A 13,878-nucleotide genomic window follows, 5' to 3' on the forward strand; every position below is an offset into this window, starting at 1 on the left:
GGTATTGCAGCTTTCGTGTCTTGATGGTTTCCAATACTTCCATTCTTTTGTTGATTCTTCTCATGACTTCGTTGTTTGTTACATGCTCGGTCCATGATATCTTCAGGATTCTTCTATACACCCACATTTCAAATGCTTCCAACTTTTTAGCAGTCGACGCGTTAAGTGTCCATGCCTCTATCCCATAAAGCAGAGTCGAGAAAATATAGCACCTTGCCAGCCTAACTCTCAAGTCCAATTTTAGTTCTCTTGCACATAGTACCTTTCTCATTTTATTGAAGTTTGTACGTGCTTTCTCTATTCGAACTTTGATTTCTTTGGAGTAATCGTTTGTGTGATTAATTATTGTGCCAAGATAGTGGTAGTTTTCAACTTGTTCTAAAGCACTACCGTTAATTGTCAGGCTTTCACCATTATTTTGGGTTTTTGATATCCTCATAAATTTGGTTTTCTTGGTGTTTATTGATAATCCATATTCCTCTCCATACTCAACTATCTTGTTCATTAGCTTTTGGAGGTCTCGGAGGTTGTCTGTTATTATGATAGTATCGTCCGCATATCTAATGTTGTTAATTGGTGTTCCATTTACCTTGATTCCTGCTGTTTCTCCCTCAAGAGCTCTTTTCATAATTTCTTCAGAGTATGCATTGAATAGTAGTGGTGACAATACACACCCCTGTCGCACTCCTCTTTTAACTTCGAACTCTTCTGATGTGTGTTCATTAATTCGTACGTGTGCCTGCTGTTTATAATATAGATTTGTTATAATTCGAAGGTCATTGTGTTGTATTTGTTTTGCTTTGAGGATGTCCATTAGCTCTTTGTGGCGGACTTTGTCGAAAGCTTTGTTGTAGTCTATGAAACAGACGTACATATCTTGGTTCACATCCAAGCATCTCTGGATTAGTACGTTGAATGCAAATAGAGCTTCACGGGTACCTACGCCATTACGGAATCCAAATTGAGTTTCTTCAATATCCATATCAAGTGTTTTGTAAATGCGTTTATGAATGATCTTTAAAAACAATTTAAGTGTGTGAGACATCAGGCTTATGGTACGGTGGTCAGTGCATTCTCTAGCATTTTTCTTTTTTGGGAGACAAATGAATGTTGAGGTCAACCATTCGTTGGGTATGTCACCCGATTGATAAATTTTATTAAAAAGCTTTAAGAGGACATCAATGTACTCATTTTCTATTATTTTAAGGATATCAATAGGCAGTTGATCTGGCCCCGGGCTTTTTCTGTTTCTGGTGTTCTTTAGTGCATACATTATTTCTTCCTTTGTAATTTCTGCACTTGTTTCTCTGTCCTCAAAAGACAAGTCTTGTGGGTTTCCTCTTTCGTCGTCGAAGAGCTCTTCCATATACTCTTCCCATCGTTTTAGTTTTTCGTCAGTCGTTATCATAGTATTTCCATTTTTATCTAAAAGAGTTGTATTGTGGTTTCTTTTTTGCAGTCCTGCCATTTCTTTAACCTTTTTATGTATGTTGAATAGGTCGTATTTGTTCTGAAGATCCTCTATCTCTTTACATTTTTCCTCATAGTAAGTTTGTTTTGTCTCTCTTATCTTTTTTCTGATTTCGTTGTTAATGATTTTGTAATTGTGACTGTCTTTGTTCTTGGCTTGTCTTCGTTGTTCCATCATGCCGAGTATCTCGTCGATCATCCAATTGTCTTTCTTTCGTGTCGGTTCTTTTAATATCTCTTTGCATGGAGCGAGGAGGCAGTTTTTTAGTGTTTCCCATTGTTCGTTTATCTCGTAAGGGTTAGTATCTAATTTATCAATGTTTTCGTATATTTTCTGTTGAAGTTTGATTTTTATATCAACTTCTTTTAGTTTTCTAACATCTAATTTTGGAGTTCTGTGTGGTTTTCTTATACGTTTAAGCTTAAGCGTGACATTAGCGATTAGTGGGTTATGGTCTGATGCGACATCTGCTCCTGGATATGTTTTAACTGATTTGATGGTGTTACGATATCTCTCACTGGATATACCGATATACTGGATCACCCTAGCCGGTAAGATAAAATTACAAATAAATTATAAGGAAAAATCCTTCATATCATCCGCCATTGTTAGTAAAATTCAGACCTATTTTAATTTCTTCTTTGATAGGTATTTCATATATTTTATACATGTCATATTTCACCTTATTTCATTAAGGAAAATGTTTTATACCTAAATAAATTATAAGTACTAGATTCTATTTCTATCTCAGATTTTTATTTCCTTTCAAGAGTGAAAGCAAACAATTATTTATTTCAATTTCATACCGTTTAAACCGGCTAATATTTCGTTTTTTCCTATTCTATAATATATAAAGATCATGTTTTCCGTTAAAATTATCTATTTAATATATCCATACATTATAAAAACATTGTCATACCATTCGAAGGTCACTATTTACCGAAAACCATTAAGGTTTTTATTTCAATTTAAGGTCACTTGCTGACATTTTTTGTATCGCCTTTCAAGGTTGATAACCCTTGTGTTTTTCCTTGCCTTTTGTGTGTACAAAGAACATGAAGTAACACAATTGTTCCTTTTAGCCTACTCCCAGAATCCAGTTGCAAGTCAGGGGAAGAAATTTTTTTAGTTTTTGGGGTTATACTTACTTAGGACAAGGGGAAGAAATTTCAAGTTTATTTATGCAAATTAAGAAGAATTTTTAGTTGGAATTATTTGTCTAATAGTACCTGATCCAGGGAATTCAGGTTTGGTACCCTTTACCACCTGAGTCTAGTTCTCCACCGGATCATCTTCAAGGGAAACCTACGGAAACCAGCAGGAAGAACTTACTTTTATTTTTGTTATCATTCAATTATTTTAAATAACTTTTGCTACGTCCTCTTCAAGGTTTTAACTTTTGGTTCCACTTTTAATTTAAAAATATCCTTAATAATAAATATCTTCAATTTTTTTTAAAAAACATTAATCATTGTAACTTAATTTAATTATTTATTGTCTACCAAGGGATGAGGTTATAACTCTCCCTTGAATTTCTCTTTGTTAGGTTATCGTGTGCACACATATCCGGAGAATTTTCACTTGTAAACTTAGACAATTCTTGAACGAAAACTAAACTATTAGCGAGTAGTATATAATTATATTTATTATTTATACATTATTATTGGATATAACTTTTGTCACGATTTGAAATTAAGGGGTATATCAGGGGTAAATTGTTTTATAATTATATTCATAGATTTTACTGTAAATATAGCTATAGTTAACTGTACATAAGAGGTGGTGGTTTAGTATATAAGCATTTAAAATAGTTTGTACCTAAGTTTGGTAATTATTAAAGTTGTGGTTAAAATTTAATATTTCAATTAGTACCTATCTTTCATATTTCAGCAATACAAGATATCTCGGAAGAAAACATTTAACTTCCTGGCGCCCAAGCATTCATTAGAGCAACTTTTATGTTTCATCTGTTTATTTCTTGGTGGTTTTCTTGTCATTAGTTCTTATATCTTACGGTCTCTGTAGGGCATGCAAATTGGCCGAATCCTTCTTTGAGTGTCAAGTGGTCATTCTCCTGCATAGTCGCTAGCCAACACTTAATTCTGTTATATTTTAAAATTCATATTTACCCTTTATTTATTTCTTTTACATAATTTATTTCTATCTAATCCCTTCCATCTTCCGTTATTCCACATATTAGTTCGTTGGTGTATCAAGGTGCATTTTAGAGTTCACCCTTTTGCTACACTGGATAGAGTCACCCAGACTCCTTACCACAATTTTTGTTACATTGGCGCCCAATTTTTGTTACATTGGCGAGCCCAACGTGGTGCCTATTTTCAGTTCAGACCGTACATTCGGTAGTATATTTCTCTTTGCAAAATATTCTTTATTATTTCTAATTTGTTTCTGTTGCTCTTTGTTCATTTTTTTTTTACTTCTTTATTTATTTTTCCTTATTAGATCTACATTTATAGGTATACTTGTATTGCTGTAGTTTACTTACATTCATATTTAAACTCTCACCTTTTTAATCTCATTGTGTACAGTTAACAACTTATTTTACTATTATTGAACTATAAAATTTAATAATTTAGATATTACTATTTTTATATATATATATATATATATATATATATATATATATATATATATATATATATATATATATATATATATATATATATGTTATTGTGATATTTAAAGTCTTGGTGCGCCAAGCAATAATTAGCTAATTAATTTTTTTGATTAATTAAAATTATTTAAATGATATGATTATGACTCTATCACAATTTTTAATTCTTTTATCTCAGGGTTAAATTCGTGCTTCAATATCTATGCTATTACATGTGAAAGGTAAGGTCCAGAGAATACCGGAGTAATAAAAACACATATGATCTAACACTATATATTGAAATAAAAATAATGAAATAATTCACACTCAAAAGTTTTCAATAAACAAATCTCATATAATGATTCTAAAAAATTTTGTTCTACGTACGTGAACAATCAAAATTAATGGTACAAACAATATTAATTGAAATCTCAAAATTCCGAACTATTCCAACTCTCCTAATCAAAATATTTATATCCTTTCTAAATTAAGTGTAAAAATTGTGTTATCAACAAAAGAAAAAACTGCAGAAAACAAAATATCTCTCTCTGATGATGAGTGGTCCAAATCCTTGTTCCTTGTAGACTATATTATCTCCTCTCAACCGCTCCCTATGTAATCAGCAATCTTACACAGATTGTTGCAAGTATATCGTCCTTAATGATCTCCTTCAAAAGCACAAATCATTCAAATTATGATAGCCTTTCTCCTCTCGATAAACTGAATCTCTCGTTGGCCCGAGTGAAAAATGACTCTTGGAATATCTTCTCTTTACGATAAACTGAATCTCTCGTTGGCCTTAACAGTGACTCTTGGAATATAAGTAGAGAAATATGACTTACAATATTTTGCTGCTTCAGCTTCTGTCAGATACACTAACTCCACAAAAACTCACTAACATTCAACACTACTGCTTGCTACATTTCAGGAACCGCCAGAGAAACAATCCCCGTTCCTCTTACAGACTTGGAAACCAACTGACCTCTTTTCTCTCTCCTCTATCTAGCTACACTTTCATTCCTACATACCTTTCAATCTCCGCCAATCAAAACTCGTCACAATTCCCCCATTTTTTCATTTCGATAACAAACAAATTTTTACCTATAATTATAAAATTTCCTAAAACTTATTTACAAATAATATTTTCTATAATTCTTAAAAACTAACAAAAACCTCTATCTAAAATCTCTTCTATTTGTCCCTAATCACTGCATTAATGTATTTTGGAAAACCCCGTTCAATTGTCTTTTTGTTTTCACTTAAAATTATGCGGGTCCCTCAAGTATAACAAAGAAATAATTTATGCAAAGCTTACTTTTTGTTTGGTACAGGTAATTCAAGAAATTAATAACTCTCCTTCTTCGAAATGTTTGTTGGATATCCTACTTATCTGAATTATTTTAATGTTATTGAATTTTGAAATATTTTTAAACAAACCAATATTTTTCTCGATTTTACATATCATAACAAATCCCCGCCATTTGATCTGCCGAAAACTCTTTGTTAAATTTTAAAAATGACAAAGGTTTTCTAGGATCAAATTATTTCACTATGTTATTAAAATCTACTTATGATACTGACAAATGTCGTGAATGTTAAAATACCCCGTATATTGCCTGTCTTTATACGGGATTGGATATATTTTCGTTTTAAATTTTTCCAAGTATTTTCCCTTAAAAGAAAGTTCATAATTTTTAACCACTTGATTTACTTTATTAACAAAATCTCCATGGTTTTCTAAAATCTTCTCTATTTCCTTCTCCATGTTTTTTCCACAATTTATTTTTCTTTCATCCACCTTTTGTTCACATGTGTTCACTGTCCATAATACTTCTTCACAAAATTTTTTCTTCTGTTTTCTTTTTATCCTCTAATTTCCTTTGGTATTCCGAGCACCATGTTTCTATTCCTTTCACTTCTCTGATGATACCTTCTTTTTCTTCCTGCTTCCATTCTGTTTTATCGTCGGTTGCCAACAATTCTTCTGTACCTTCTATTTCCTGTTTTTCTCTGGTCTCCATCTTATTTTCCTGCTTTCTTTTCGAACTCTTCTTCTTTTTCTTCCTTCTCTTTTTCTTTTCTGTTAGATCTTGTTCTTGTACTTTCGGTTTATCCTCTACAGTCATATCGATTTCTTTGCGTTTTTCCTGTGCATTGATCCTTCCAGAATTTGTTTTCCTATCTGTTTGCTTTTCTTCTCCTGTGTTGTCTGGTTCTGCTCTGATTTCCAGTTTATTTTCCGAAAAATTTATGGTGATATCTTTTTTCCTCAATTCATCAATTCCCGCTATCATATCATGATTTAAATCTTCAATCACCACACATTTCATAATATGGAATTTGTTTCCCACTCTTATCTGTACTCCCAAGCCTTCGTTTACTGTCGTCAAATTTTTATTGTTTGCACCCACTAAATCAAACCTAGGAATCTTATACACAAATCTGTCCAAATTTAATTCTTTTACTAGTTTTTTATTGATTAGCGATATCTCCGATCCAGAATCAATCACAATTTTAATCGCTTTATGTTTTATAAATGCATCTAAAAATATTAGATTAGAATTAGAAATTTGTCTGTCGTTTAATATTGCTACATGATTCATCTCCCTTCTATTTTGTTGTTGGAAGCTCTGGTTATTTCTATCGTCCCTTTGTTCGTTAGTATTCCTATTCGGAGGATTTTGTGCATCTCTATTCCTGTTGTGATTTTCATATGTTCTCTGTTGTGTGTCATTCCTGTTATCGTAATTTTGTTGTCTATTGTAATTATTGTAATTTCTCGGCCTATATTCGTTTGTTGATCTGCGATGTCGGTTTCTCTGGTCATAATTTGATGAATACCTTCTTTCCGCTCCATTATATTGGTCATGTTGTCTTCTATTTCTCATTTCTTTTCTTTTCGCTTCTTTTAATTGAAGGAATTGGCACAAACTATCAATATCTTGATAGTTTCTCAAAATCACGTGATCTTCCAACGTTTCCTCAAAATGTCTGCTGATCATTTCTACCAGCTGTTCGGTAGAATATTTGTATTCTAGATATTTTGAATTGTTATATATCTGCAAAGCATATCTTTCTTCTGATATTCCCATTTTTTCGTGATATTTTCCATTCTGTAGCTCTTGGTTGATTTCTCTCTGTTTATTTTTCCCCCAGAAATAGTTGAGAAATTTATTTTCAAAATCTGTCCAATTTTCAAACTCATCTTCCTTGCTTTCATACCATAACGCTGCTCCTTCTTTCAAATGGTTTCTAATTGTTTCTTTGCAATCGTCAAAATATCTAATATGTTGTAATTTGGTTTTCAAATTTTTAACAAACGGTACTGGGTGTGTTTTCCGAATATCCCCGCCAAATTGTATTTTCGCCTCGCTTGTTCCATGGATGATAACTTCTTTTCTCTCTACCCCTCTTAGTTCAATTTCTGCCATTTGTTTTTCATTTTGCTTTAATCTTCTTTCTACTTCCTTCCTGTCTTCTTGTAGCGCATTTTCAAATTTTATTTCTAATCCCTCCAAATTATCTTTAATTCTCATTTCTTGTTCTTTCATATTATTTTTAATTTCATTAATCTCTTCTATTTGTTGTATCAGTTCTTTCTTTATCCCCTCAACACATCCTTTAATTTCCTGTTTATAGTTTTCCAAACGCTGCTCTATATTTCTGTTATTTAGTTCTATTGTTTGTTTTGTTTCTTGTTGATTTCTATCCATTTTATCCATTTTCTTTGATGTTTCATTCATTGTTTGTGTCTGTATTTGCATCATTGCTAATAATTTTTCCAGCATTCCTGTTTCTTTTCTTTCCTCCATTATTGTGGTATTTCCTTCATTATCCGATCCTTCATCAATAATTGTTTCCTCTTCTATCTTATCCTCTTTCCTTTCTTGCGTTTTACTTTGACTCCTTGTGGTCGACATGTTGTTTCTTTTCGTTACTGTTTTTGTCCCCGCCAAATGTGAAATTTTACAACACTCTATATGTTTCAGAACACGACAATATTTCTCCCCAAATGTATTAAATTTTCACGACAAATATCAAATATGCAATCAGTAAAATTAAAATTATTCAAAATAAATATCAAATGTATGATTGGTAAAGAAAATAAAATCAAATAATTCAATAGCAGTAAATATCCACTAACTACGATCAATCAATAAATCAAATTTATATTCCCTGGAAAAATTGTCAAAATACTTTCAAATTCAAATTCCCTCAATGTTATATGTCTTTATCTCTGGATTACCTGTACTTATTCCAGATCTCTTTCCCTTCCTTCAAATGTAAAGCTGCGATATTTTCAAGCCCCACGTTTTGGAAGCCAGTTATTGTGATATTTAAAGTCTTGGTGCGCCAAGCAATAATTAGCTAATTAATTTTTTTGATTAATTAAAATTATTTAAATGATATGATTATGACTCTATCACAATTTTTAATTCTTTTATCTCAGGGTTAAATTCGTGCTTCAATATCTATGCTATTACATGTGAAAGGTAAGGTCCAGAGAATACCGGAGTAATAAAAACACATATGATCTAACACTATATATTGAAATAAAAATAATGAAATAATTCACACTCAAAAGTTTTCAATAAACAAATCTCATATAATGATTCTAAAAAATTTTGTTCTACGTACGTGAACAATCAAAATTAATGGTACAAACAATATTAATTGAAATCTCAAAATTCCGAACTATTCTAACTCTCCTAATCAAAATATTTATATCCTTTCTAAATTAAGTGTAAAAATTGTGTTATCAACAAAAGAAAAAACTGCAGAAAACAAAATATCTCTCTCTGATGATGAGTGGTCCAAATCCTTGTTCCTTGTAGACTATATTATCTCCTCTCAACCGCTCCCTATGTAATCAGCAATCTTACACAGATTGTTGCAAGTATATCGTCCTTAATGATCTCCTTCAAAAGCACAAATCATTCAAATTATGATAGCCTTTCTCCTCTCGATAAACTGAATCTCTCGTTGGCCCGAGTGAAAAATGACTCTTGGAATATCTTCTCTTTACGATAAACTGAATCTCTCGTTGGCCTGAACAGTGACTCTTGGAATATAAGTAGAGAAATATGACTTACAATATTTTGCTGCTTCAGCTTCTGTTAGATACACTAACTCCACAAAAACTCACTAACATTCAACACTACTGCTTGCTACATTTCAGGAACCGCCAGAGAAACAATCCCCGTTCCTCTTACAGACTTGGAAACCAACTGACCTCTTTTCTCTCTCCTCTATCTAGCTACACTTTCATTCCTACATACCTTTCAATCTCCGCCAATCAAAACTCGTCACAATTCCCCCATTTTTTCATTTCGATAACAAACAAATTTTTACCTATAATTATAAAATTTCCTAAAACTTATTTACAAATAATATTTTCTATAATTCTTAAAAACTAACAAAAACCTCTATCTAAAATCTCTTCTATTTGTCCCTAATCACTGCATTAATGTATTTTGGAAAACCCCGTTCAATTGTCTTTTTGTTTTCACTTAAAATTATGCGGGTCCCTCAAGTATAACAAAGAAATAATTTATGCAAAGCTTACTTTTTGTTTGGTACAGGTAATTCAAGAAATTAATAACTCTCCTTCTTCGAAATGTTTGTTGGATATTATCCTACTTATCTGAATTATTTTAATGTTATTGAATTTTGAAATATTTTTAAACAAACCAATATTTTTCTCGATTTTACATATCATAACAATATATATATATATATATATATATATATATATATTATATATATATATATATATATATATATATATATATATATATTGTTAAGCTATTTAAATTGTATTATATTGCTTATTTAGGAAAAATCCTGTCTATATTTATTAAATGATCTAATCTCCAATTAATCACAATAAATCAGCATTAATTAATTACAATCTCAGGCTATTTAAATTGTACTATTTACCTTTGATCGTGGATTCAAAATATTTTCCAATTGGCTTCCTAATCGGGATAGGTAATATGACCTGAATAAAATACATAGAATTTCAACTGAACTATATGTGAGATGTCCTTTATTTTAATGAAATTTTATATAACAATCAATCCTGTAATATTTGCAATATACTAACTTTAAATATATGAGAAGTTGTTTTCTATCATGGACCCAAATGTTATTTTACATTGATTTTTAATATGTGTTATAACTAAGCTCTTTTTATAATTCTTTTTTTTTTTTTAAGTGATCGCAAAATTAACTGTCTCTATTATTTATTCAATTTATTTAATTAATAAATGAAAATCACACTCCGGCTCTAATGAAAATTGACTGACCTTTCCTTCTCTGCCGTTGCAATTCTATGGCCACGCCACAACAAAAAAATCCTTTCTCTGCTTCTGCTCCTATTGTGGTCCAGATGACGTACACCTTTCTCCTATCTGTCCTTGTATCTGCAACCCAACAACTCGTGTTAGTCTATGCAGCCTCTTTTTGAGCCAATCTTCGCGCCTGTTTATAACTCCAAATGTTTCCGGCTTCGTCTGCTATTAATATTCTTATGCCCTTTGGTTTTCTATCTCTCTGTACCCCGTTCCTCACACTGGTCAGCTTTTACACCGCAAATAAACACACCCGGTAAATTACGTCTTCGGGACTTCAAACAAACACAAATCACAAAGCTCCTTCCTTCTTGGACGACGAAAACTGACTAACTAACCTTTTTTTCTCTCTCCTATCTCATAACCAAAACCAACCTCCTTGCATTCAAAAATTGACCAATAAAAATCATCCACCTCTTGTGACGTATATCGTTACCAACCAACTCTCTCTATAAAACGTCATTCGGGTAATTCCAGAAAACAACCTTCTTTAATTATTCTAACTAAATCTATCTGCTTTACAAATATTTCTTACTAATAGCTACAAACGATACCTGTTTCTCAATTCAATGTCTTTTGTTAATAAACTTTTACCGATATAATCTTTCGGGGAGAAAAAACCACCGCAAATCCCGGTCTATTGTTCAACACTTTCTATATACACTTTTATTCCGGGTAAATCCATTCCACAATAACCGACTTATTTAAATTTCTTATCGATAATATTTGAAAGTCTTGTCTCTGAGGCCTAATGAACAATTCTTCGAACAACTTAAAATACATATTTTGTCTTATACAGGATGTTTGAAAATTTATATGCCCGTGTCTTTATGAAATATCAATAATTTTAATTTTTATTTAAGTAATAAAATTTGTATATCGGTTTATTAGCCAATATTGGTGGGTTTTTTATATTCAATTATTTGTTAACCATATACTTGTTGAAACCATTGTGTGTTGCTTCAAGGATTCAACTTTAAATATTTAACTTAACTTTACTTAATTCTTTTTAAACACTTAATTATATATAGATATATATTTTTTTTGGATAACTTTAGTTCCTTGATTGATTTTGTGGTGTGTTGGTACATATATATTCATATTTTTTTTGGAAACTTTAGATTATTCTTCGATTGACTTTGTAGTGTATTAGTACATTATTTCTTTTGTCTATCCTATCTAGTCATCTATTTTTTTTTTGTTTTCATAATGTCTGCATTTAAGGTAGAACATTTGTTAGTGAAGGAATTGGATTACGAGTTAAGGATTAGGGACATCAATATTGATGAGTCTTCCAATGTGGATTTAAAACGCAAACTATTGCGTGGAGCTTTAAGGCAAGAAGAAGGAAACAGAAGCTTTCGACAAATTTCTGCCACAAGTATTCCTTTTCTATTCCTTTTCTAGAGCAGCAAGAAGAGATTGATGAGACTGTGGATGATTTGGCTAAAAGGATATCCGATTTTAGAGGGACAGTCCATGATAGCCTATACTCCAGGCTGATATCACGTCTAGCTCATGTCTCAGGCCGTGTTCATTTATTGTCGTGTTCGAATGAGGAGCAGCAATCTTATAAACGCTCAATTTCAGTCCGAATTCTTAGCCTAGAGGGTGAACTTGATTCACGAGTAAATCCAATTGCTACTTCAACTCCTATTTCTTCTGTCCAAGCAGCTAACTCATTTCTACACCCCAAACCTATTCAGGTATATAAATGGGGCATTTCGTTTTCTGGTGAAGGTCATTATGACCAAGTAATTTCTTTTTTGGATAGGGTGGAATGTCTTCGTGTATCGAGAGGAGTGAGTGAAGAGGATCTTTTTGCAGCTTCTGCTGAATTGTTTACAGGCACAGCTTTTACGTGGTTTAGAAACAATCGCAATAATTTTTCTAATTGGTCTGATTTGGCTCAGAAACTTAAGTCTGATTTTCTACCATATTCTTTTCAAGATGACCTTCTAGACCAAATCAAAAATCGGAAACAGAAGCCAAATGAGTCTGTTACGATGTTTATCAATAACATTTTGGGTATGTGTAGTCGCCTTGAGACTCCTTTAACAGATTCTGCAAAAATTAGGATTATTCTGAAATGTCTATTGCCATTTTATCATCAACAATTAGCTTTAGTAGACATCAACAGTATAGCAGACATAACCGAGAAGTGTAAACGTTTGGAGGAAACTTTATCTTGGTCTTCTCAACCTCCAACCACTTCCAAACACTCTTCTGACTCTTTCGGTCACCAAAATTCTTTTAGACACCGTTTTTGGCAACCTAAGGGCTCTGAGCGTAATATTTCAGTTGTAACTTCTGTAGTGTGCTGGAATTGTCGTGAGTCTGGTCATACTTTTTATGATTGCGGCATCCCTCGTACCCGTATTTTCTGCCACGGTTGTGGTAGGGAAAATACCCTCAAACGAAATTGTTTTAAGTGTTCGGGAAACGAACGATCGGAGGTCCGTCCCCTGAGCGTTTCTCCGTCCACACCCCCATCAGGGAATCAAACCGTTACATCAAGCGAAGTCACTGGTCCAACCACGTCAAGCCACCCAAACCCGTCTTCCAGTCGGAAAGGGAAAGTTTTCCCCAAAAAACCAACACACACCACACCAAGTCATTCCAAGAAGTAAATTCTCAATATAATACATTTGATTTGCATAGATTATCTTCCCCAAATATCTCCCCAAATTTTAGTAATAAACATAATGGTAGCAGTGTAGTAGTTCCAGTATCTATACCAGAGTCTACCACAATTCAGGAGGATTCTTTTATTTCTGATTATTCTTGTTTGCCTATCGTATCCTCTGATTGTGTTAGTAGAGATAATAAGTTTAGTTTAGTACCATTTAAAATTTTTGACCAATCAGATAATGATTGTTTTGATTTGAATTCGTTATTAGTGAGAAAACATAATGATAATAGACCTTATCTTCCTATTAAGATTTTAGGACAATCTTGCTTAGCTCTTTTAGATAGTGGCTCGAACATTTCTGTGATAGGTTCACATTCATTAGCTTTACTGAAAAATGCTGAGGTTTCCATTATGCCCATTTCTTCTCTGCAAGTGTCTACTGCAGATGGTACAGTTCAGTCTATTACAGGCAAATTTGAAACCGAAATCACAGTAGCAGATTTATGTAATCAAATTACATTCTATATCATTCCTTCAGTTCAGAAATCCATAATTTTAGGTATGGATTTCTTAAATGTTTTTAATAGCACACTAAATTGCTCAAATTTTTCCTTTTCTATCTCTCAATTTAATCTGTCCTTACTTAGTGCTATTCAGGATTTTACTAGTTTATCTAGTTCCGAACAAAGGCAATTAGAGAATATGATCTCTAAATTTATAACTCTTTCGTCGAAAGACAAGTTAGGTCGTACATCCTTAATATCTCACACTATCGAGGTGGGAGATACCACACCTTTTCGACAATACC

The sequence above is a fragment of the Diabrotica undecimpunctata genome, chromosome 5 (assembly GCF_040954645.1).
Source record: "Diabrotica undecimpunctata isolate CICGRU chromosome 5, icDiaUnde3, whole genome shotgun sequence".
Taxonomy (NCBI): Eukaryota; Metazoa; Arthropoda; class Insecta; order Coleoptera; family Chrysomelidae; genus Diabrotica; species Diabrotica undecimpunctata.